The sequence below is a fragment of the Panulirus ornatus genome, chromosome 46 (genome assembly GCF_036320965.1).
Source record: "Panulirus ornatus isolate Po-2019 chromosome 46, ASM3632096v1, whole genome shotgun sequence".
Lineage (NCBI taxonomy): Eukaryota > Metazoa > Arthropoda > Malacostraca > Decapoda > Palinuridae > Panulirus > Panulirus ornatus.
In genome coordinates, this window is record NC_092269.1 from 34,587,999 (window position 1) to 34,614,041 (window position 26,043).

Genomic DNA, 26,043 nt, shown 5'->3' on the forward strand with positions numbered 1-26,043 from the left:
TCATGTCTCAGAGCAACTGCGTGTGTCCTATTGTGTTTGGCTGTTGTGGTATTATTCTACTTTTATTTTTTGAGATGTTAGACATAATAAGAGAGGGTGGTACTCGATAAAACAAAATAAAGTCATAGATACAAGAGGCGTGGGTGAACTGAAGTGTGTTTGTATGGGTTGCTGAATACGTGATTTTTGGTACCGTATTCATCCTCGTCCATATACCCGTACCAGATTGGGGACGAAGGTGTGTAGACATGATAGATGTTGCTTCGGGGAGGATAGCAGCAACGCGAAGACCTTCATCGTGTATATCGATAGATAACAGGAACGTCTCTCATGGATTTCAACCTTCGTGTGTTCCATACGAAGTGTTGCTGTCCAGGTCTTCGACATATCTACAGTTTGTTGCGCCTCTTGTCTTATCCTCATTCGTGCTGCTTCCCTGTATGTACATGCTAACGCCTTGTGTACAACCGTTAAGTCTCCAGCATTTTTCGGTGTATCTTTCATAGGCAACGAATTGTAGGCGTTGTTTTGTATCCTTGTAGCTACCTACAGCAAGCCTGTTCTGAAGTTCGAGGCGAGTTATGTCATCATGAGAAGGATCACAGCCTTCACCAGACGTACTTTTTGCCTCTCCGATTGGTACCAGAATCTGTACAGGTTACTCCATGATTGCTGTACACTCTACACGATAATCAGTGCATACTTTACGCCTTACGTTCTACTACTTAGTCTCGTAATGTAACGCAGTCCAGGACTTTCGAGCTTTTCCAATGGACTGTCCGGTTACCATCTACTTAGGTTCGTGGCCATATCCCTTCAACCAGTCGTATCTTCCTCTGTACATCCGTCTATTAGTGTCAGTCGGTGTGGTTTTCTTCCCCAATTAGTGAGCATGCAACACTCTTTAACCCCTCCCTCTCTCTACTATTACTCACTGTAATTACTAAAATGTTCAGTATCGGCAGAAAGTTCTATGTTCGTAGGGCCCCCATATCTTGAAATTTCTCTGCTGTCAAATACCCTTCTTAGCTTTTGCATTCTATTAGCAGTGTGTGTGTGTGTGTGTGTGTGTTCTTGGTATTATGGCTACGGCAGCAAAACATCAACACTTAACATTCAATTTTTCTCTTTCAAACGACATAGCTTTGCTGGTGCAACACCCGGTACTGATCCACTTCCTCTCACATGTACTTGAACTGTGCTCCTCCTCTCTCGAAATCTTTCGTCGTGGCAACTGACTCAACAACATAGGACAAGGTGCGGCTTAAATTTGTGGTCTAAGACTTCCTTTCCTCGCTTCCCTCTATTCCCCCAACGAATACACCTTCCTTTCTAAGTCGTTCTATCGCAGTAACCATTGATGGGGGCGACTTCTTCCCCCTATCTCGTCAAGAGCAAGACGTAATGATAAAGGGGTTGAGTCTTACCTGTAGTTTACAATGATCCTGACATTCACGCAGGTCTGCAGCGATAGGTTGGCCACTTGATCCGAGCGTCGGATGAAGATGCTGTCTGATGGTTTGTGTCTGTGAAGAAAGACATGAAACGTATAAAGTTATGCGGTACGGGTGAGAACAGAACCTTGCGACGCCACATTCTCCATTATTAGGATGCTGCTACTGGAGGGGACATACAGTAAACCTGACGCTAGACCTCAAATCAGACGAGTCTGAAACGTCTACGACCGTTTAGTAAGGAAAGAAAAATAGGTAAGAGGAAGAGGAGGAGGAAGAAGAGGGGAAAGTCTGGACTGAAACACTCACATCGGCCGTGTAAGACTGTTCTACTTACTTCTAGCTAATGGAAAAAGTCTAATTGCGAGACTTTGCATAACTTTTACCCGTAACTGAGGTGACTGATACCAGTCTACACGTCAATGCAAACCTACGGTGTATAAAGAGGTCGCGAGCAAGATTACGTGACGCTGGGAAGGCAGCAATGGTAGTAAAAGTACGTGACGAAGAACAGGAGGAATAATGGTTGGCAACCACACTGAAGGTCGGGTTTTGTAAAACAAAAGAGGACGCATCTGTAATTCGGGAGCCAGCGTGGAGAAGACACGACCCGTGGGGTACATCTTAAAAAAAAAAAAGAGTTAGTTTTTGACATTTGGTTTTTGTTCTTATATCATAACCCTGGGTAACTTGTATTTCCTGACGTGCAGTTGCTAGGGTGAACTAAAGGGCAAGTGAGACGAGGTTTAGTTAGCATGGATGACTGTGTGTGTGTGTGTGTGTGTGTGTGTTTGATTGCTTCTTGCGAATGTATACCCAGACACCTCCATCCCTTAAGCTTGTCTGTGTATGTATGTATATGTATGTGTCTTTGTTCGGCAGTGTGTGTGTGTGTGTGTGTACGCCTCGGCGTGAGTGCGTCCGTGCGTGTGTTCGAAGGGAGGGCTACGTGCAAGAGAGGCAGTGAACCACTTATAGTCTGGAACGACCTTCAGGAAGGCATTTCCCCTGGGAAGGATGGCTACCATCCTGTGCCTTCCCGCCCCACCGCCACCCACCTCCATCAACCTGACACCCACTGCCCATCTCTCACACAACCCACCTAAACCCACAGTGGAAAACCCACACACTGAATGAGTCCACACGCTACCCTCCCGCCCAATACCACGCCATCTTCCCGGTCAGCACCACGCCACCCTCCCAGCCAGTACCACGCCACCCTCCCGGTCAGTACCGCGCCACCCTCTCGGTTAGTACCACGCCACACTCCCGGTTAGTACCACGCCACCCTCCCACTCAGTATCACGCCATCCTTCCAGCCAGTACCACGCCATCCTCCTGGCCAGTACCGAGCCATCCTCCCAGCCAGTACCGAGCTATCCTCCCAGCCAGTACCAAGCCATCCTCCTGGCCAGTACCAAGCCATCCTCCCAGCCAGTAAAAAGCCATCCTCCCGGCCAGCACCAAGCCATACTCACGGCCAGTAACAAGCCATCCTCCCGACCAGTACCACGCCATCCTCTCGGCCAGCCCCACACCAGGACACATCCAAGGCTCCCACATAACATTTCTCAACCTGGCTCCACGACAAACACAGTCCCACAAAAGATACACGCCAAGCATCATGCAGTGCACCCCCACTCCGTGCTCGACCCACCACACCACTACAGGCCAGTACACACGCCAGCGACGGGCATGACACAGGACACTCCCATGACCTTATATCTCCCACCTCAGTCCCAGGTCCCGAGCCATCCGCTCCAGTCTCGATCCACCGTGCCAGCCAAGTCCCACGCCTCCCAAGACTCAGCCCACTCCCAACATATACTAACCTACACACTCCCACGACCGTCCTATCCCATGCATAACGCCTATTACGCCAGCCATGTCCCAAGCTCTCGTGAATCATGTCCCAAGCTCCCACACTAGCCGCATCTAACGCTCCTACGGCAGTCATGTTCCAAACCAGTTATATCCCAGGCTCCATGTCCCATGCATCCAAGCCAGCCATGTCCTATGGCCACATGCCAGTCATGTCCACGCTCCCATGCCCACCAAGACCCAAGCCTACACACCAGTCATGTCTCATGCCCTCACGCCAGCAACATCCCACGCCCCCACCCCTTGCAAACTATGTACCACGACCCCATGCCATCCGTCAACCAGTACAGTCTCACACCAGCTTCCATCACCCAGTACAGTCTCACACCAGCTTCCATCACCCAGTACAGTCTCACACCAGCTTCCATCACCCAGTACAGTCTCACACCAGCTCCCATCACCCAGTACAGTCCCACACCAGCTCCCATCACAAAGTACAGTCCTACACCAGCTCCCATCACAAAGTACAGTCCCACGCCACCTCTCATCACTTAGTGCAGTCCCACACCACCTCTCATCACCCAGCACAGTCCCACACCACCTTCCATCATCCACAGTCCCGCACTACCTTCCATGACCCAGTGCAGTCCCAAACCATCAACTAGCACAGTCCCACACCACCACCACCCCGGTACAGCACCATACCCACCACCTCCCGCCACATGCACCAGTCCGGCCGACATATAATACACAAAGAGGTTTGGCCATATACCCCTGACCCTGTCATTTAGGGGCTGGTGATGGAGTGATAGCATCCAGTGCTCCCTCCCTACACCCAGGGGATCTGGCATGTCATCTCGAGCTGTAACCCCCTGATAAATCCGGTAATTGAACCGTTTGTTCATATGTATATCCCCCCTGATAATATACATTGCCGCCCGTGCGGTATGGGGGCGACTCCTGGGAGGCGGGCCATTTTCGCCTGTTATTCCCACCTGTGGCGCCCCCTGCGCGTACGGCATTTAAGCCGTTATTCGTCCTTTAATGGGCTATATTGTAGTCTTTACGAGCACCCCTCACCGGCCTATTGTTAAGACAAGGAGCGAGAGCCACAGTCATTAACCCGGACGAACCATAATGGAACGGGTCACGTGGGCTCACACTAATTACCTGCACGAGAATCACCCCGGGACGACTGGCTCGCTACAACTTCGTTCCGGCCAGCAGTTAATAAGGCTCAAGTCGCCCCGCTGTGCTCTCAGGCTGGTGGACCCTATAGCGGATGTGGCTTGACTGCGTCTTGCGTCTGGGTTATTGAGGGAGAGAGAGAGAGAGAGAGAGAGAGAGAGAGAGAGAGAGAGAGAGAGAGGGGGGGGGGTGGTTTCCCCCGTCCCTCCACAGCTACAGAAAGGTGAGGGTGAGGGTGTGTGGGGGGGTGAGGAGTGAAGGGTGATAATGCAGGGATGCCAGGTGCAAGGCTGGAGTCGGTGTCGGGTGAGGATGCGTGTGGAGTGGGTCAGCGGCTGGATCAGGCTGTGTGATCAGGGTCAGGTCAAGGGCTGGGTCAAGGGTGGGATCGAGAGACGATCTACGAGCAAGGTTGGGCGGAGGAGGAGGTCATACGAAGGGTCAGGGCTCTCGGAGGCAATGCTGAAGGCCGAGTTTGGCAATGGAAGAAATTCAGGAGGGAAAAAAAAACAAAAAAAAACTAAGGTTTAGCGTCTTGACGTGAGGCTGAGTGAGTCAGGGGTTGAATAACAGGGGGTCTCACGAGACTGGGCCAAAGTCAAGGGTTTAGCATCAGTCAGTATTAGAGGTCTGAGCCAAACAGAATTACGGGTTAAATAACGGGTAGTACTAGGGATACTGAGCCATACATAATGAGGGGTTACGTAACTGGTAGTATTAAGGGTCTGAGCCATACATAATGGGGGGTTGCATAACTGGTAGTATCAAGGGTCTGAGCCATACATAATTAGGGGTTACATAACTGGTAGTATTAAGGGTCTGAGCCATACATAATGATTGGTTACATAACTGGTAGTATTGGGGGTCTGAGCCATACATAATCAGGGGTTACATAACTGGTAGTATTAAGGGTCTGAGCCATACATAATTAGGGGTTACATAACTGGTAGTATTGGGGGTCTGAGCCATACATAATGGGGGGTTACATAACTGGTAGTATCAAGGGTCTGAGCCATACATAATTAGGGGTTACATAACTGGTAGTATTGGGGGTCTGAGCCATACATAATTAGGGGTTACATAACTGGTAGTATTAAGGGTCTGAGCCATACATAATCAGGGGTTACATAACTATAATGAGGGGTTACAGAACTGGTAGTATTAAGGGTCTGCGCCATACATAATTAGGAGTTACAGAACTGGTAGTATTGGGGGTCTGAGCCATACACAATTAGGGGTTACAGAACTGGTAGTATTAAGAGTCTGAGCCATACATAATGATGGGTTAAGTAACGGGTAGTATTAGGGGTCTGAGCCACACGATCGTGGGTAGACCTTCCTTCGCAGGGTGAGATTAAAGGCCTGAGATACGGTCAGAATAGGGAGAGGAGAGAGAGAGAGAGAGAGAGAGAGAGAGAGAGAGAGAGAGAGAGAGAGAGAGAGAGAGAGAGAGAGAAAGGGGGTCACAGAGATTAGGTCAGAAGGTCGGACAGGAGTAAGGTTATGCTCAGGGTCTAAGTAGGGTCAAGGGTCGTGTCAAGGTCAATGCAACACACCAAGACGCACACCCTGTAGCTGTGTCACCTGAGCACGTTGGAGGTACTGCTTTAAACAAGGCCAAGAGCCCTGGTCACGGGGTATATCGAAGGTGTGATGCAGTGGAAGGGTCGGGGGTAGAGAGTCACACGTAAGACCTACCCAGGGATCTAATAGATGATACGTTCAGGATAAGATTAGGGCTATGGGCCAGAGGAGGGCCAGGGGTTAGGTTTGGGCTCTGGGTTAGGTAGGGAAAAGGCCCTAGGGGAAGTAGAGATTAAGATCGGACCCTGAATTACATAATACGGGATACGGCCACGAGTTAGGCAGAGACTAAGGTAGGGCCCTGGATGAGGCAGCCAGGGGCAAGGATTGGGTTAGGCAGGCAAAGAGATAAGGTCCTGTATTAGCTATAAGATAAGGATAGGGCCCTGAGTTCGAGCAAAGACAGCGATAAGGCTTTCAGTCAGGAGAGGACGGAGCTCTGGGTCAAAGCCGATAAAATCCAAGCCAGGGAGTAGGCCGGAGTGGCAACATCGTGTGGTGGGAGGATACAGGCAGGATTACAGTACCAGACTAAGGGCTGGGGTCAGAGCCAAGGGTAAGGGCAGGTACTACAAGCGAAAGAGGGCATCGGGGGCATTAATGGGTACAGCAGGAACTACATGAAAGGTTGGAGAGGTAAGGCCGGGTACAGATGTCTGCGTTACGCTAAGAGTCAGGGATGAAGTAACAGGTCTGAGGTAGTTTCAGTTTAAGTTGAGCTGCTGGTCCAAGGCAGATGATCAGCTGGCGTGCGGTCATGGTGCGGTTATAAGACGGTTAGATCGCAGTCAGGGGCATGCCATCCATCGCCGTGCCGACCTGCAGCCAAACATCCTTCACAGAAGAACAGCAACAGCAAAAAAATGCTCTTTCAGACCACAGAGGCACCCGGGTGAGGGGTCGAACCGGGGGGATCTCGAGGCGGTGTCTGCCATACACCGGTCTGGTGCCGCGGGAGTCACCATTACGAAATATAACAAGACCAGTGAACTAGATCCGAGGGTTTTCACCCCTACCATCCCCGAAGCCAGGCATTCAGACACACACACCTGCCTGTTACCTCCCTAAATTAGATGGCTGTTCCTTCTCTATTTCAAAACTATGAACATCGGGCTGGCCCTAAATCAACCAGCCTGCCAGTTGAACGTGATTCTCTTCTTCTATATGGATATGGGTAACGTGCACCTGGGCATAAATTAGTGTGTACAACAGGGTTATACAACATGCCCGGCATATCTCAGGGAGGCGGGCGTCTCCTCGTTATTAGTGTGATGGTCTAGTAACTTGGCTCTAACCCCGGCTATCTGCCTTGGCTATACCTGGTAAATCACGCCCGCCAGGCACGTCTGCCTAGATCTGTGAGCGGATATTGGCTACTGTGTGTGTTCGCTGCCTTGTACACCGACTGGTATGTGTGTTGTATACGTGTGTGTGTGTATATGTGCCATAACAGAGGTCACCTGAAGGACAGGGTCATGGGGGTCATGTCTCCCCGACTGGATCATGCTCGAGATGCATGACCAAGAACCTCGTCATTACTATAACGGTAACGCCCACAAACACTAATTTCCTTCACCCTCCCCCTGAAAAAGACGACACGACTTTAAACAATATCACCGTCCTTCCTGGCGGACGTAAGAGCCTTAGTTAACTTTCCATCCCATGATAACCAGCAGCTACCCATTCCACCAAGCCACCTGCTCCGTTAAGGACTTGGTAGAAAGCAATAATCCAGTTCTCTCGGCGCCACTGTATATATATATATATATATATATATATATATATATATATATATATATATATATATATATATATAACTGGCACAGTAAGTGTTCTGCGATAGTTCTTGGCTGACCTCGCTCATCTACGATCACGAGGCATGGTGTTCAGGGGTCCACACAGCTGAATTGGGTTTTCAAGGCCATACTGTTATTCTGCAAGTTTCTAAACATTCATTCCCGACTTTGCATGATAAATGAACTTGTGCGTCCAAGCGAATCTCTCAAAATTATGTACTCAATTCTTAAAGTACGTGTCCCCTGCAGTGCAACTCCGTATCCCTTGCGCTTTACGGAAGAAATGGTCTTCGTGTATATGGCATGACAGTCCCTGTATTCACCTCTTCGTTGTAGTAACGATATTATCATCGCTCGAGTCCGCTAGAGGGATCTAGCTCAGTACACTAGGAAGCCCCTGAATAACTAGTATTCAAAACTGTACATTTCTTCAGCCAGACACCGTGGATGCGTCTAGGACTAAGTGGAGTTAGTTATGGCCGCTTTGGTTTCTTCTTCGGCAGATCTCTGCATATTCCGTATTCGTTTCCCGGATATAAGACTGTCTTTTTCTGCGAGGGCTTAGCGTTCGTGTGTCTTCTTCGTACACAAAAAAAAAAGGTCACAGGAACACGGAAATACATCTCCCAAGTTAATATTCAGACTCGTATCCTCATCTTCCATTAATATCATGAAAGACTCGAGCTAAGAACCAGTAAAGACGGTGTCTTAGATGAGCCTGTCTCAATCTTATACTGGATGTTGAGTTACTGGCAACAATGCCTATTAACATACTACTTACCGACGCAGCCCACCTTGGTCTCTGGGGGGGTGGGAGGGTCGAGGCCTCGGGCGTCGATCTAGTTTTTTATGCAGAGTAACCTGGCTCCCTCGCTGTGCCTCCGGCCTATTCAACACACTTCCCAATGTCAAAAGTGAAAATCTTCGGATCGAAACTCACGCGTTCAGCGCCTCCGCCGCTCGGGAAGACTAGACTATGAGTTCGTGTGCCGGACTCAAGCTGGCCGGACCACAGTCCTGTGTGCGTGTGTGTGCTCGTAGTTTATGAGGACTGGCGGGTGTGCCTCTCGAAGATGTATTAGTTTATCATTCTCGACACCAAGGTACTGATGTGTAGGCGATGTGAACGAGTCAGAGGTATAGGTCTCATACCTTCTCGAGTCCTGAATAAAAAGAGGAATCATTTCGCAAACACGAAGCCTTTATCATCAAAAGGGACGGTGACAGGAAAAACAAAATCTTCCATTATCGCTTAAACGCTATTATTCCCAGGGCATTTATCTACAGGAAACGAAGCACTTCTCCCCGTCCTTCCCGAAGCCTTCACGCCTCAAAAGACGAGTGTGCCAACCTTAGAACACGCCAAGGTCTGCGGCAAGACCAGGTCACGACCACAAGCGACGCATCAACTACATATACGATACATTCATCTATCACTGCTCACACACACACACAGAGCTCACGCGATCTCAATCAGGAACAACATGACGAAGTTCTGACCCGTAGACTACGTATCTAAGACGTGTAAAATAAGATAAAAATACCGGGGCTTACTAAGACCTCACGAGCATTTGCGTATAGTGTATTACTGTTCTGTATACTCTATAACTAAGATGCTCCCGTGCATTAGGAGTTACTTCTGTATATAGGATTTCTATGGTTCTCCAACTAACTGTATTACAATGTATTAGTGGTTCAGTACACGCTATCACTATCGTTTCGTATGGTGTATACGAAGAGATGCTTTAATTTACTATATCATCGATTCTTCTGTATAATGTACTTTCTGTATAATGTACTGTTATATATATATATATATATATATATATATATATATATATATATATATATATATATATATATATATATATTGTAACGACTGATTCTGTGGAATTTGGAAAGCACTAAAACCTAATGGCTATCCGGCGTTCTTAGCATGAAAAGGATTTTCAAAGCTGGGAAGATATTGGGGCAAGAGTTCGAGTCCTGGCCAATGATGGTGTTGTCGTCTACCGGGCATCGTGGCCAAGGAGTCACGTGTAACAACACGGTGACGTGGAGGGCAGGAGTCACGTGTTACAACAGGGTGACGTGGTGGGTAGGAGTCACGTGTTACAACAGGGTGCCGTGGTGGGCATGCGAGCCACGTGTTACAAGTGACGCGAAGTGGATGTGCGTGAGGAGCAGGAGTGAAACTTGGGGTATGAGAGCGGGGGTAAGGCGAGGTGGTCCTCAGCAGGGGAAGGAGCAGCAGCAGCGGCAGCAGCAGCCCTAGACGTGCCGCAGGTGGTCCGGCCATGCCCACCTGCGAGAATTATAATAAACAGGTTTCCTCATTGATGAGCCTTATACCCGCCGCCTCCATCCTGACAACCATATAACCAGCGTATTTATGTATGACCTCTTGAAGTAGATGTTAGGCCGGCAACGGCACTACCTACTCCTCCCGCCCGCACATGCATCCTTCTCTCTCCCGATACAAGTGTACACCTTCTGCCATCCCCGGTTCTCCTCCACCCAACAACCAGGTCAAAACCACCGCTAACTACGGAGAACTGTCGTCTGTTCATTATAATCCATTATTTCTCATGGAGTCGGATCTACTAATTCAGTTAACACAGCCGCAAGAATAACACACGGGCCGCATGTGACGAATACCGTCGACCCACCAACCGTCTGCGTACGTGTGTTTGGAGGCATATCATCAGCCGGTGGGAGCAGACCAAGTAAATCACCTTGTGTTGGTGGCCCGTCTCTGGACACGTCGCCTCTGCCAGGTTTTACAATCAGATAGGGAGGTGACGCCTGGATGGGTAGGTGCTCAGACCCGTTTGAAGAGCCTGACACATCCTGATGATGACATTCATGTACGGCGCTGCTGACATATGGGTGCTGACACCTGTGTACGGGCTGACAGCCAAGAATGCAGACACTCTTATGAGGGGTGACAGCTATGAATAAAGACATTCGTATGGTGGCAGACAAACAAACATTCATGCTGGCACTTGCACGAAATGCTAACAAGCGTTCGTGTTGACGCACGTGTGCTGGGTGACAAACAATGAAAATGACACTCACATGGAAGTTGGCAAACATTCATGCTAGCATCTGCGCCAATAACAACCCTACTGCGAGTTTACTGTACACAATAAACTACATACGAGTTGTAACCAGCCCTCTGGATGACAAGCCAGTGTCATGACAAACACGAGGCGGGATAAGATCCGCCTAACCGTGCCAGATATCAAATAACAAACATTTCGGTGGAGATATGCAAGAAGCATTACACTACCAAATAGTATGACGGCGGATTAAGATGGGCCTTCACGAGTGAGCGCGTCTTTCCTGCCAAGATTGGGTCCACTGTCTTCTTCCTTGAGACATAACTATCGCTGTGTATGCAGCAGGTGAGCAAGGACGAGCATTAATATCTGCCAAAGACAGAATGTCAGTGTCCTTGCAGTATTGACCTGCTGGTCCATCCTATCATTCACAGATATACATGGAGTATTAATACCAGAGGCAAATGGCATAACTAACAATAAATAACCTGATCCTTTGACGAACTACGTCAATCAATTAATACGAGAAAAAAAAAATCAAGAGCAAGTCATAGCTGTAACTTAGATAAAAAAAAAAAAGAAAAACAATATAGACCAGCAAATGTATTTACATTAAAAAATAATAATACATTTCTTTGGCCGGGACATATTCATCAAAAAAATCAAACTTTTTCACACAAGTTCTGTATCATCCTAACAAGTAACACGCTTTGTGCATGCATCACTGTTTCGCATTAACTCTTTAAGTTCCCTCTTTAGGGTTGTGTGTCATTGTGCCATGTTTCGAAGTCAAGTTTGTGTATGTCATGTGACATATTTATGTATCAATAATACAACACAACACGTACCCGAGCCAAGTTTATGTTACGAATAATGTTCCCACGTTAGGTTTATGTACTATTAACATGACGTATAATGTTTCCACACTAGGCTAGTACATCATTGATGTAGTTTTCCCCGTTTTTCTTTTATCTATCACTAATGTAACGTATTATGTTCCTACTAAGCTAGGTCTGGGCTATCACAAATGTAACGTGATACGTTCCGAAGCCAAGTTTATTCATTACTAATGTAACGTATTCTGTTCCCAAGCTAGGTTTGTATGTCAATGATGTAACGTATTACATTCCCAAGCAAGGTTTATATATTACTAATGTAACTTTTCCCCAAATTACGTTCATATATCACTAACGAACGTATCATGTTCACCATCTAGGTTCATATATCACTAGCGTAACGTATGTTCCCATGCTAGGTTTATGTATCACTAATGCAACGTATCTTGTTTCCAAACTATGTTTATCTATCATTAATGTAACGTACGTTCTAGCGCTGTCTGCTATAACAGATGTATCGTTTCCCAGATACGTCTATGCATCACTAGCTAGCGTACTGTACAATGTTCCCACACTACGCCTATGCATCACTAATGTAACGTAACATGTTCCCACGCTAGGTCTATGGATAACGAATGCGACATCACTGTACAGCAAGAAAAATAATGTCCTATATTACCCAACGGTATAACGTATATACGAGATAGCAACCCTTCTCATCCAAGAAATGAAAACTGACTCTACGGAATTTTCGATCCGATATTCAAAGGGTAAACGACAAGGAAAGAGAATTTACGATTCTCCTTGTAAATTTAAGCAAACCTCTTCAATCACTGATAATATCTAGGATCTTGAATGTCCAGGTAAACCCAGGCGAACAAGTCTAGATGTCTGGTAGCATGTGACAAAGCTAACTTAAGTAATAGCTTATTGAACGACTAACAGCCTGATAGTTCGATCTGTACAGGTATGTAAACTAATCCTCGCCCGCCAAATACATAAACCGAAATGGGAAGACAAAAAATCAGCTTAACACACCAGGAAACCAGAAGGTCCTACGTGAAATGTGGTTGGCTTCTCATCAAACCACCAGCTAGATAAACAAACACTTTATCTATCATTTACTATGTTGGCCAAGGCTGCGGGGTTGCTATACGTATATACAACTTGGACCCTGAATAAACGATTTCACACCTGACTTAATTTAAGGAAGGTGAAGTGTTATGTTTAGACCTAGAATAACCCAATGAAGTCTATTTACATAACAAGGGGGTTTGTAGCATGATAACGCATTCAAAGACCTCAAATATATTTATATAATCACATGATTCTAATGACAATAAGCTTGTTATGGTTTACGATTTTTAGTTTTGAGGTTGGGGGGGAAACAAAGGAATACAAATAAAATTTCATTATATACTGTACAAATATACGAGGCTGACAAATACCAATGACATACACAAACTTCTTTATAGTTTCTGGCAAACTCTCAAAAGAGCAGCAATATCAAACTGATCATATAAACATATTAAACTTTTCATACTTCATAACACCGTTTCCCACGTTAGCGAGGAAGCACCAGGAACAAACGAAGAAAGGCCACATTCAGTAAAGGGAAAAACATCTAAATAAATTTCCTTAACTACAATCAAATCTGGTAAAGGAAAAAATGAGGGCCTCAACACAGTATGTATAAAAAATATTAGAAGAAATACCTAGATAATCAGGAAGGGAAGGTGTGAGAAAAATGATATACATGAAAGTCTGGTTGTTTACTGACAAAAAAAAAGATAAGAAATAGTAAGGATGTATTAGATAATAAGTCTGGCTGAATGACAGAAAAAAGAGGAAGCTTACAATAAGTACAGAAAAATAAGGATGTGTGTGTATGTGTGTGTGTGTGTGTGTGCCTCCTTATGAAAGAGAGAAACATGAGGATGTACTATAGGAGCCAGGAGACTGCCTGTAAAAAAAGGATGAAGCTTATAATAAGCAGAGAAAAAAGAATGAAAGAAATTCATAACTCTTGGTGACTGCTTGTGAAAAAGGAACAGGTTAAGAAGAACAAGAGTCACTCATGAAAAAAGGATGAAGCTTAAAATCAGCTGAGAAAAATAAGGATGTACTAGGGAGCTCTGGCTGACTGCTTGTGTAAATGGATGAAGCTTATAATAAGCAGATAAAAATGATGATGTATTTGACAAATCAGGATGAGTGCTTGTGATAATAAATGAAGGTTACAATAACGGAAGTGAGGATGTACTATACATGTCTGGGTGGCTGCCTGTTAAAAATGATGAACCTTATAATAAGCATAAATAACTCAAAGAACTAACTGAGGATAATGTTTAGGACTTGATAATGGTGCTAAAAGATTTGAGATCAGGAGTGTGTTGTGTTAATATGGGGTAGAAGAAATTACACACTTAAGAGGATGTTGTAGTCACTAAGACTGTGAAGAGTGGGTGTATAAACAGGTAAAAATTATTATATAACTAAAAATGATTCTCACCAGTCAGCAGTGCTTTAAGGGTGGGGAGTGACTAATCGCATTCAAAGTATAAGGGTACCCCTTACTGGTAGCAAAATAGCTGGATTTATTCCAAGCAATGAAAAGGGTCCCAAAGAAAAGGAATGTTACAAATTATCTATAAATTCCAAAATGGAATATGAGAAAGTTACTAAGAAAGCACTCTGGGAACTTCTGACACTCTAAAAAGTACATGGAAGACTTCTAAATGCAGTATATAGCTTTTATAGATGGGAATAGTACTCAAGTAGTGCTACTGTAAGAGTAAATAACAATATGAATGTGTGGTTTGAATTATATGCAGGAGGATGTCAAATATGCAAGATGTCTCCATGGTTAATGGTATCAATTCTATGGATGGTAAATTACTTGAGATGAGTGAGGTAGTGCAATTGCAGTCTACAGATACGGTAGTCTTATTCTAATAAATGGATCCTCCTGGTTACAAGCAGCTAATTTTTTCAAAAACAAGTTACCGTCCGTCCTGTTACCATCAGAAGTGCAATCACAAGTGATCAAATCATCCCAAGTTCCACTTCGTTTTCAAGTTTTCTCTAGATCTATCATGGCTGGATCACTCATTTCAAGAACAACAGTCAATCCAAAAGTGACAATTACTTACGCAAATATCTTAAGTATGATTACCTCTAAATGGTCTTTCGACGAGTGGTCATTCTGAGAGCATTTGTCCTTGAATAAGCCTTTCCTGTAGCCTTCAATTTCTCAGTCAATCACTCAAAGAAAGGTCCAAAAATCAGTCTTCTTCAAAGTGGTTCCAGTCCACATTACAAGTACAGTCTTCTAAAAATATCACCATCTCTAAAGCAGTCCATTTCAGAGAGTCTCCTTTCTGAGACCTGCTTGCTTCCCAGGACCTGTCAGAAAGATCAAGTCTAGATATAAGTGATCCTCCCTGTTTAACATCATGACGATGAAGCCCACAGGAAGTCATACAATCCACATATCTGTGGAATTCAACTGATTTTCACAAGTGCTCTTTACATCCTCAAAAATCTAACTAGATAATCATACCTATTACGTACTCCTGTTCACATATCTATCTAAAATGTTCAATGATAAATTCACATCTACTTATCATTATACTTTGATTTGTCAGGCTGTTTGTTATGTATATGGCCCAATATGCAGTGCCAAGGACTAGCAAAGTGTATGAATTGTACAACTGCACACTGCAAGGATTGCAAGGAGACAAAAATCAATATTTGAATTACAAAATTGCAAGTCTATTGAGTAAACATGATAAATTGTACAGGAAAGTGTTCTATAAATGCATGTTTATGTACTGCCTTTATCTATTTGTATATATTCATTATTAATTATGTTGTTCTTACCAGTTATGATATGCCTAAGCCTGTATGATCATAATGTATAAAGCCGATGGTATGAGAATATTAAGAAATAAACCACCTGAGCTATAGTTTATGTGGCTTCCCTTTCTCCCATTACATCACATAAGATATTACAAGTGGTAACTGAGAAGGTGGGGTTGTGCACAGAGCAACAGACTGTGCAGCTGCACTGGAGTTTCATAAGAGATAAGGACATACAGCCCATGTATCTGCTTTGAACATTTAAGAAATTCTTAAAAAAAAAAAGAAGACAACTTATGTATGGTATTTGAGGATATGAAGGAAGTGTATGATAAGGATAGCAGAGATGTCCTGTGGAGGATTGACTAGGAAATGTAAGTAAATAAGGGTAAGAAATGAGGGGGATAAATTGTTCCAGTAAAAGTGGTTTTCTAAATAAGTATGGATGCAACCAGAATGAAAAGCAAGGAGAGACGAGAGAGATTTGGTTACACTTTCTTTGGTCTAACAGTCATATATCAGCTGGCTACTCAAGGTACAGAGAAAAAAACTATTTTATCCCTACTTAAGAAAGGAATAAGGGTTCCAAGAATTTAGAAATTCTAAATTTAAAGGTTATACTTCTAAAATACAATTACTCAAACCCATGTTACAACCCATCATGTTCACCTTCACAAGAAACTGAGTTCCTCCCTCCACTTCAGATTTTTCCCTAAAACCTTGTCAAACTGCTCTTTATAGCCCTCCTCCTACGATTAGTTAAATTTCTTTCTTCAATGCTCTTTACCCTTAGAACATTCAACTTAGCCCCTGGAACCCTTGTTCTCTTCTGCCATTCAATTACTTTAATCTTATCTTACTACCAGAGTTGCTTTCATTCCTTACAATCAAAAATGTTCTCTTCTAAAGGGTCAGCATCAAACACTTGGATTCACTCAAGCAGGAGAGCAGCAAATTCTTAATATGCAGAAAGATACTGCAGTCTTTAAACAGGAACTTGTCAACATTTTGACTCAGCAAAGCATATTTCGGATGCTTCTATGGATGCTGTGCTGCTCCCTTACAATGATCAGCCAATCTATTTTCCTGCAAATAAATATAGTTTTTAGATTAAATGATCAGTACTGTAGTATGTATTGTAAATAAAATGATGACTGCTTATGTACAGTGGTGCACTTTCATCTCAAGATTGACCCTACCCTTAAAACAAGTTTTCCAAACACTGCAACAGCTTTTCAGTGATAATGGGGAAAAATAGATATGAATTAAGTGTGTATTTGCTGGGGTTACTCTCACAAGACACTGTATAAGGACCAAATTCATTTCCCAATTCAAATGCAATCTTGATCCACAAAGAAGTAAAACAAGAACCAGTCTCACATCTACCCATCACTAACAAAAAAGGGCATCTTCAGACATCTTTCATGCAACATTCCAAAGTTCAAACATCATCATCTGTGCTACATACACACTAGTGTGTACAGCTATAATTTCAAGCCAAGCCCTGAAACATAAGACTGCACCACAAATAGCACTTATGTCATATGAAGTCTTGCTAGCCTGAGTGACCCTCCTACTCCCTCAAAAATCTCAATAACGACAAGTCAATACTAAAAGGCATAAAACAATCTGTGAAACTGGCTTGGTCAAGATGATCCTGCCTTTCTGTCTTTACTCACCTTATATAAACTTGGAGATACAGAACTATTCCAACACTGGAGGCAGTGTAAATCATCCCTGATGGGAGGAAAGGCAGCATCTTAATCCAACATCAGCATAAGGGTCGGCAGTATTGTTACCCAAACAGCCTAAGTGTGAGCGTGTGTAGCAATGTCAGCCAGACAGCCGAGGTGTTCAGGTGGGCAGCATCAACATCCAGCCAGCCATGGTGTGAAGTCAGGCAGGTTTGTTAACCAAAACCACCTTGCCAGCGTGAAAGCAGGAAAAGTCATCATCCAGCCAGCCCAACTAGATACCTCGGGAAGTCTTTGGGGACCAGATGGCTGCACTGGGTCGTTAGTCAGCCAAACAGTTGGAAACTGCAGCCCTCTGAGCCACATAGCCCCAAAGTCTGGCTGATCTTGTACACTTTGTAGATACTCATTCAATGCACTCTTAAATTTGTCTACTGTACATCCCATGCTGTTTGTAAAGGTAGACAGCAATATGCTAAAGAGTCTAGGGCCCTGTTTGTTTAAGATTCTCTTTCCTTCTGTGCATTATCAAACCTTAAGACATCAGAGGTAGTATCTTACAGTCTTCCATGTCTGTCGTGCCAATAAGATGTTATTTTCAAACATATGACTGGAACCACACTTTCTAAGATTATAGAATTTTCTTTAATTAGCTCTCCTTTGGAATCTTTCTTTCCTGTTGAACTTTTACATGATGTGAACATAAAGTATTATACCTTACTATGACTCAGTTTGAATTTTTCAATGCATTCTTTTATATTCTATGAAGCCAATTTATATTACCATGTTTAGGTCTTCTTGCATATCATATCATATTCTGTTCTGTACTTACTGTTTTGCTTACTCTGGAGTCGTCAATGAAGCATATCGTTATAATGAAGAGCACCGGGACAAGTATTGTTCCTCAAGACACTCCTCATAAAACTCTTCCTATTCCCATTTGCTACTACCTTGAATTTTGTTTGACAGACTCCTTAATCCACTGATCTAATTTAAATCTAATGTTGGTAGGTAGGAGCTGGTAGGGAGCCAATGACCAAGGAATTATATTACCATTACTATCTGCCTGGGTATTAGGAAGGTTAGTGATAGCTACACAGTGAGCCACCTACTTTAGTGGTGTTGTCAAGTTTGCACTCCTCGGTGACCCAGGTAGCTGTCTTATCTTTCTACCTCACCTACACATGGACTGTTGACATTCTGTCAACAAACATATAATATATCTCTCCGTCACATCCAGCACTTAACAACACTAGACTCACACAGCTCATTCTTCGTGATTCTAGATTTTCCTGCGGCAAGAGTTATGTGCTAGCCCCATCTTTTGACAAAATGGCAGGGGCAGTAGACAGAAGTAGTAAGTTGGAACATTTAGGTAGGACTATTAGGTATACACATTGGGTAGAAAGGAAGGTAATAGTAGTAGTCAGTAAAATCACTGGGTAGGAGCATCTATAAACACTGTGCTAGATTGGCCCTCTGCCAGTGGACTTTTATGGGTGATGCACTAAAGGTTAAGAAGCAGCAGAGGAGTTCTCTAGTTATGGAGAATCTATTGCCTCTTTTATGAGATCGCTGGTCAATCTCATTCTGGTGCTGAGTTTTTCATTTGTTGGTTAAATCATTCTCCATCACTTAAAACAGTGTTGACAGTATCATTAAACTGATCAAATAACATTATGGATATTTGTCTTGAATACATTTCTCATAATTTGCTCCAGTAATGAATAGCCCTTTTGTTTATATAAAACAGTAACTTCTAATTATTGTCTCTTCCTATGCCTTCCAAGTGAATTGTAAATGTTTACATTCCTGATTTCCTTTTTCAAGTTCTTCTGTCCTCCTTTGCTTACTGGAGCTATTTTTTTCCCCATTCTATTTTCACCCAATCTTTCTTTCCTTCCAGATCTATACAATTTCTTTATCCTGGTATTGAGACTTTCGCTATTTTCATTGTCTTATACAATATTGCAGTAAGCTTTTACACTCTCTTCTTGACAAATATGAATACAATTCACTTCTGTAAGATTCTTTTCCTAATTAATTTTGCCTTTGTTTACGATTTATGTAACAAACTTATTGCATCCTTTCTTCCGTTATTTTTTCTACAGAGAGGATGAAGTAACTTCTGTAAAGTTATGATCAAGTGTGCCAGTTTTACTCATTTCAGTATCCACAAAGTTCCATATAATTTGTGAACAAAAATTTTTAATGGGTTGAGTCCCTTTTAGGTCTTTTACAAATACCCTCAAATGTTAATACACTTCCATTCCTGCAACTGGATTTTAGGTAACCTATAGTCTCAAAGTACTTGCCATATCTATGTATGACATCCAATGCAACTACTTCACCTTTCTTATGGCTAGTCTTCATGTGCATTGCCGATCCTCTGCTTACTTTTTATTGTCGGAATAGAAAGTCCCATTTTGTTCTTGGATTAACTTTTACATGTCAACAAGCCACATTTCATTCATATTAACAGTCCAGTATCATATTGCAATCCCTTGTATAGTATATTCATTTGTCCAATTCAACTCCTCACTTATGAAATTCTAAACATTACTGTATATAATTTTCTATGGGTTGTTACCCCCATTCATATGTTTAGTTCTAGGTTGGATACTGATTACACGAGTAATTTGTTCTATCACATCTATTCATATTTCCATCCCAGATATTACATACTCTGCATCTATTTTGTAAGAAAATTCTCTACTCTCTTGATCAGATGATCACAAGTTTTACATATTTTGTTTGCACTTCTTGGGAATGTGATTATTTGAAACCTTGCATAACCCCCTTTCTTAATCATAATTTTGTCTGCTGGCATTGACTTCTTTCATTGTACCATACTACTCTGTGTATGGATATTGCTCTCATGGTTGTAGCATCTAATCATGTTAGTAATCACAGGGATATTGCCAGTTTGGCAAATATAGCACCTCAAGACTTGGAGTATGGGGTTTTTTGAAGTCTGCAGAATGGAATATGCAGAGCATTGATGCCCAAACAACCTAGTGTTTACAGTGGGTTTTGATGTAACAGAACCTGGAATACTGGACACTGACACATACAAAGCACGGGATATTCAATGAAGGGTTTTGACTCTTAAATTTCTTTAAAGGGTTGAGGGGTGGCTTCTATTCAATATAACTTGGAAGATATCTTTGGGGAGGCTTTGACACTGACAAAACCTGAAAGATGTTTTGGGGTTAAGACTCTCAGGACTAAAATACCTTCTAGGGTTTGACATCAACACGACATGCTAATAAAAGGGAGATGAGCCTAGACACCCATCCAACAGGAGGGACTTTAGCATTTTAACTTGAGATACTGCAGAGGCCTCTGATGGCCATTTACTTTGGCCATTTTAATGTTGACATCCATACAACCTGGGATATCACAGGTAATTTGCAACAAGGAGGCTTATGGTTAATTTACAACAAAGGAGGGGGGGGGTATGTAGGTGGGCTTTACTTACACAAATCAAAATTTTATCAACCCTTTGTGCAAGTAATTAAACTTTGCACCTGTTCCTGAAAAGTGTTATCTCAGAAAAAATTAATCAATATCACATTTTCTACTGCTTTGTCATCATTAACTTTTGACATTTTCCAAATATGGCACAAATATTCTCATATACATGTAGTTTACAGATAACTTACTTTAATCTATACAGCCCAGTAATCACCACAGGCCCACATCTGCCACTAAAATAACATAAGATATTCATGAATTTCGGAGGACGCTATTAACAGCCTTGAACTGCCTATAGAGGAAAAAAATACTCAGTTCAAGCAGACTGCATATATAAGAAAACTGGGATACTCAAGATAAACTAACACATATATATACACATTTTAGCAGCATATTTCGTATGTCAAGCTTATATTAGTATATCACATAACTGACTATCTAAAAGGTACAATTTGCAAACAATCATATCAGCAAGAATAACAGAAATTCACATACCTACAAATGTTGCAGCATTCCAGCCTGGTATCAAAATCCGAATAGTTACAGAGCAGCTCAACTGATGGTAGAATATACAGCTGTGTGGTAGGGAGAGAGAAGATGCCCTCACGTCAGCTCTGAGGGAAAATCACTGACAGCCGTGGAGTATGTTCACTTGTCACACTTAATTGTTATAAATGTTGGTGGATAAACCTATATACAGTGACTGAATGGAGAAGGCATTCTTCAATGCTACAAAATCCGAGATAAAGGAGACTTTTACCCATTGATTCTGGGATGTATTAATCAACTTTTTTATTCAAAACAGGGCGATATGCTTGTGTGCTTAGGAGACCTTATGTTCCATTGAGATGCTCGATATTCAGCTCTCCTATTCTAGAGGTGCTCATTTTAAAGCCCTTACAAAACAGGAGCATTCAATACAGATTTCACAAATGCCAGAGTGAGCACCCACTACAGAACCTTCACTTACTCAAGGATGAGGAATCAGTCACTATGGAGCTCTCATGAACAAAAGCATTCCCTGAGGCCCTGTGCAACAAAGAAATGCTTGACAAGGCACTTATTTAATGGTCAATCCTCAGATCCTCACATACATTGGAATGGTTTCTGTGACTCAAATTCACCATACAGGCCTTAGAGACCCCTATCCAACAGATGGGCATTAAGATCTTCAACATACTCAGGGATGGCCTTGGAGCCCCACAGACATTTGATGTTCCTCAATATTCCATGCACAACAGACGGGCCTTGGAGCTCCATGTTCTCCTAACAGGCCTCAGATTTCCATGCTCCCTAGATAGGCGTCAGGACTCAAAATAAATTGCACAGACTTTGTTGTCCCATATACATCAGTCATACCACAGAAACCTATATACACTGCACAGGCCAAAGAGCCAAATTTCTAAGCAATCACAAATGACCTAAAAGTCCTATAACATACAGGACAAGCACCTGAGCCATAAAACACACATCATAAAGGACTCAGAATTCCATGTACACCAGGGAGACTTTGGAGCCTAGTGTGCATCAGATGGGCCTTAAAAGCCCTAAATGTACATCAATCATTTAGGCCTCAAAGCTCTATATAGATCCTGGATGGCTTTAGAGCCTTTCTACATGCAGGGTCTCAAGAGCCCTATAGACACCCCAGATGAACCTTAGAGCTTCAAAGATACACCAAATAGATCTCAATGCCCTCTCATATTCCACATGGACCTCTGAACACTATACAAACAATGATCAAGCATCAGAGCCCAAAAATAACACAGGATTGGGCCTCAGGGCCCAAAACACATGATTGGGCCTCAGGGCCAAATACACACGATTGGGCCTCAGGGTCGAATACACACATTAGTCAGGCTTTGGAACATTATACACAGTCAGGCTTGAGCCCTATACACACACCAGACAATCATCCAAGCCCTATACACTGTGAAAAGACCTCAGATACCAAAACACAACCAAGGTGGACCTTGGAGCCCTACAGACACACTGAATTGGCCATAAACCTCACATTACACACTAGAAGAACCATGAATCCCATAAACAGGCTCTAGAGCTCCTCCACATATATCATATGGGCCTCAATGCCCCATATATACACCAAAGAGACTTTGGAGCAACACACAAAACACATATCAGCCTTGGAGACCACATGCACAACACGTTTTAGTACTAAAGTCATCACACACCAAACTGGTACTGAAGTCCACACACAACATGGGCATTAATGCCACATGTACCAGAAGGGCTTTGGAACCCAGCAGATATGCATTATTATGACACAACCCTAGGACCCTTTTCTCAGAGCTCCTGCAGCTTCAAAACTGCACCACAATCAGTAGCAGGAAAATGACAAACTTCTCCACAGTGGCAAGAATAGCCAATATTCATGTATTATAATTTTCTAGGTAAACCATCTTCATCTTCAGTCCCTACAGTCAAAGCTGATTTCAATAGCACCAATATCTGTAGAGCTATTGGTGCAAAACATAAGAATATACTTGATACTTTTCATTGCATGATTTACGAGAAAAATTTTTCCAGTCTTTAAGGTAACAACTGGTAAGGAACTTTAGTAACAAAGACCAAAACTTTTCAAAATACAGTTTAATAGAACAACCTTTGTCAGTCCTTACGGTTACACCCACTTTTCAGCAGCACCATGATGCATGTAACTGCAGATGTAAAACTATGAAAAAATACACCTAAAACATTCTGTGGCATGATTTCTAAAAGACACACATTTCCAGTCCTTATGGTATGTTAAACTTGCAAAAAAAAAAAAAAAAAAAGTAAGAATTCTCAATACATTTCATGGTACAATTTACAAGAAAAACCTTTTCTAACCCTTTGGTAATAAATGAAGGATATCTTAAGTTTTCCATATACTTATTGTACAAACTTGAGAAAAACTTTTTCAGTCCTTACGGTCACAGCCATTTTCAGCAACACCAAGATTCCCAAAACTATAAGTAAAAATCTTAATAACAGTACACTTGATGTATTCATAGCATGACTTAGAAGAAAAACTTTATCACTCCTTACAGTGAAAATTAGAGGACAACTTAGGTAAGAATACCCCTAACACTTTTCAGAGAGCAATTTGCCTAGAAAAGCTATTTCAGTATGAATAACCTTCATGCTTTTAACATGCCATTTTCCTGGACTTTTTACGTCCTTATCATAACTGATGAAAAACTTGGATGAGAATACCCAATATTTTTAAAGCATACCTTAGTATTAAAACATTTTCAGCCCTTACAGTTGCAGCCATTTTCAACAGTACCATGGTCCACAGCAATACACATAGACCTTAATAATCTGTACTGCCTAAAGTGGGCAACTTAGGTAAGAATACCCCTCCCAATCTTTTTAAACCATACCTTAGTATTAAAACATTTTCAGCCCTTACAGTTCCAGCCATTTTCAACAGTACCATGGTCCACAGCAATACACATAGACCTTAATAATCTGTACTGCCTAAAGTGGACAACTTAGGTAAGAATACCCCTAACACTTTTCGGAGAGCAATTGTCTAGAAAAACTATTTCAGTATGAATAACCCTCATGCTTTTAAAATACCATTTTCCTGGACTTTTTACGTCCTTTTCATAACTGATGAAAAACTTGGATGAGAATACCCAATATTCTTAAAGCATACCTAAGTAGAAAAACTTTTACACTTGCAGCCATTTTCAACAGTACCATGGTCCACAGCACTACACATAGACCTTAATAATCTGTACTGCCTAAACTGGACAACTTAGGTAAGAATACCCCTAATACTTTTCAGAGAGCAATTTGCCTAGAAAAACTATTTCAGTATGAATAATCATCATGCTTTTAACATGCCATTTTCCTGGACTTTTTACATTCTTATCATAACTGATGAAAAACTTTGGATGAGAATACCCAAAATTTTCAAAGCATACCTAAGTAGAAAAACTTTTTCAGCCCTCACAGTTCCAGCCATTTTCAACAGTACCATGGTCCACAGCACTACACATAGACCTTAATAATCTGTACTGCCTAAAGTGGACAACTTAGGTAAGAACCCCTATTACTTTTCTGAGAGCAATTGCCTAGAAAAACTATTTCAGTATGAATAACCCTCATGCTTTTAACATGCCATTTTCCTGGACGTTTTACGTCCTTATCATAACTGATGAAAAACTTGGATGAGAATACCCAATATCTTTAAAGCATACTTTAATAAAAAAAAAACTTTTTCAGCCCTTACAGTTGCAGCCATTTTCAACAGTACCATGGTCCACAGAACTACACGTAGACCTTAATAATCTGTAATGCCTAAAGTGGACAATTTAGGAAAGAATACCCCTAATACTTTTCAGAGAGCAATTGCCTAGAAAAACTATTTCAGTATGAATCACCTTCATGCTTTTAACATGCCATTTTCCTGGACTTTTTACGTCCTCATCATAACTGATGAAAGACTTGGATGAGAATACCCAATATTTTTAAAGCATACCTAAGTAGAAAAACTTTTTCAGCCCTTACAATTGCAGCCATTTTCAACAGTACCATGGTCCACAGAACTACACGTAGACCTTAATAATCTGTACTGCCTAAAGTGGACAACTTAAGAATACCCCTAATACTTTTCAGAGAGCAATTGCCTAGTAAAACTATTTCATTATGAATAACCCTAATGCTTTTAACATGCCATTTTCCTGGACGTTTTACGTCCTCATCATAACTGATGAAAAACTTGGATGAGAATACCCAATATTTTTAAAGCATACCTACGCAGAAAAACTTTTTCAGCCCTTACAGTTGCAGCCATTTTCAACAGTACCATGGTCCCCAGAGGTACAGGTAGACCTTAATAATCTGTACTACCTCGAGCATATGGAGCACTCCTTTTGTTCTTAACAAAACTTGCTATTTAAAAGAATACTTAATCAAATAACCGTAATGCATTCTGGGCCAATCTTTTCTAAAATAAAAAGATCTCAACATGCTCCAGTGCAACACAGACAACTTTGAAGAATGTACTCAAAAAGCTCGCCAGGTATTGTGAAAAAAAAGCTGTTGGAGTTATCACCCTGAACAAATCAATGTGAACGTACCTTGACCAATGTAGTCCTTCTGTCTGTCCCTCGACGACGCGTCCATAAACTTACCTGTAATCAATAAAAATCAAATTAATCCTGAAACCTAATAAAGAAAAAAATATTTAATCTAAACCATCATAACTCTCTCTCCCATGAACTTCTTAACAACACCAACCGAGAGAAAATAAGGCT

General features: G+C 42.3%; 1 long non-coding RNA gene across 1 annotated transcript; it reads right to left on the bottom strand.

Moving 5' to 3' along the window:
* Positions 1-1,175: 1,175 nt before the first annotated feature.
* On the bottom strand, positions 1,176-25,729 carry LOC139763215 (uncharacterized). The gene is made up of 4 exons (XR_011716077.1): positions 17,282-25,729; positions 16,488-16,688; positions 14,917-15,146; positions 1,176-1,526 (listed from the first exon to the last, which is right to left on the bottom strand). It is a non-coding gene; the product is annotated as an uncharacterized lncRNA (long non-coding RNA).
* Positions 25,730-26,043: the final 314 nt, after the last annotated feature.